Below are 1,254 nucleotides of genomic sequence, written 5' to 3' on the forward strand. Positions count from 1 at the left end.
CGCGGTGGCGCACACCTGTAATCCTGTCTCTTATACACATCTAGATGTGTATAAGAGACAGCTGTCGCCCAGGCTGGAGTGCAGTGGCACGATCTGGGCTCACTGCAAGCTCCACCTCCCGGGTTCACGCCATTCTCCTGCCTCAGCCTCCCAAGTAGCTGGGACTACAGGTGCCCACCACCTCGCCCGGCTAGTTTTTTGTATTCTTTTAGTAGAGACAGGGTTTCACCGTGTTAGCCAGGATGGTCTCAATCTCCTGACCTCGTGATCCGCACGTCTCGGCCTCCCAAAGTGCTGGGATTACAGGCTTGAGTCACCGCGCCCGGCCTAAAGTTTTCTTATTCTAAAGTAGCCACGGAGATTCACCAAGCAGAGGCTGGAGCTAGGAAACCCAGGCTTCTCTTCCCTGTCCTGCCCCTGACTTGCTATGGGATGCTTGGAAATGCCCACTACCTCTCTGGAATTAGTATTTCCATCCCACCAGTGATCTTAACCCTCTATTGGCCAGAGCTACACAGAATTTAAAAAAAAAAGAGCAGTGTATTTTAAAAATTCCTGAGTTACTACTAAGTACTGTTACTATCTTTTCAAAAGCAATGCATGTCGCTATCTGAACTTCTTGTTTTTTTCCTGAGTCACGAGTAGGGACTAAGGAAAAGGAAGCTGAAGGAGTGTGACTGAGGCCCACGTTCCCTGCCAGACTTTGCTGGAAGGCTGAGCTCTGGTACTCCTGGGGTTGCTTCTGCTCCATTTCACAGGCCTGGGAGCCCTAGAGTCAGTGTTCATGTGGGACTGCAGGTAGCACAGGATGCTTTCCAAAAAGGCAAACTTCTAGTTTCTTCTTTCCTCTTGCCTCTGAAAACAAGTTACTAGCACTACCAGGCAGGCTCAGAGGAGTGAGCCAGGGTCTTGGCATTGGAACGGGAGGTGTTGTCCCCAAGAGTTCCCACCAGGCTCTCTGGCTAAGTTGAATACAGGGAGAACATGTTTGCTTTCCTCACTCAACACTCAGGAGTGTAGGGGTTTTTCTTTGTTTTTTACTATCTAGAAAAGGAGGTGATTGTGTGGCTCTGGCATCTGTCCCTGGAACTTTGGATGCTCTTCCCAGGCCTCCTCACTCCCAAATGGGGGCCTGAGTAGGGACAGCTGAGAAGCTGGTACCTGCTGCTCTTCAGTCTCTGTTTCCACAGCTCAAACCAAAGTAAACAACAGAATGGCCACGTAGGTGGAAAGTACTAATGACAGCATGGACCC

Source organism: Mandrillus leucophaeus, unplaced genomic scaffold (assembly GCF_000951045.1).
Source record: "Mandrillus leucophaeus isolate KB7577 unplaced genomic scaffold, Mleu.le_1.0 Scaffold22, whole genome shotgun sequence".
In the NCBI taxonomy this organism is placed as follows: domain Eukaryota; kingdom Metazoa; phylum Chordata; class Mammalia; order Primates; family Cercopithecidae; genus Mandrillus; species Mandrillus leucophaeus.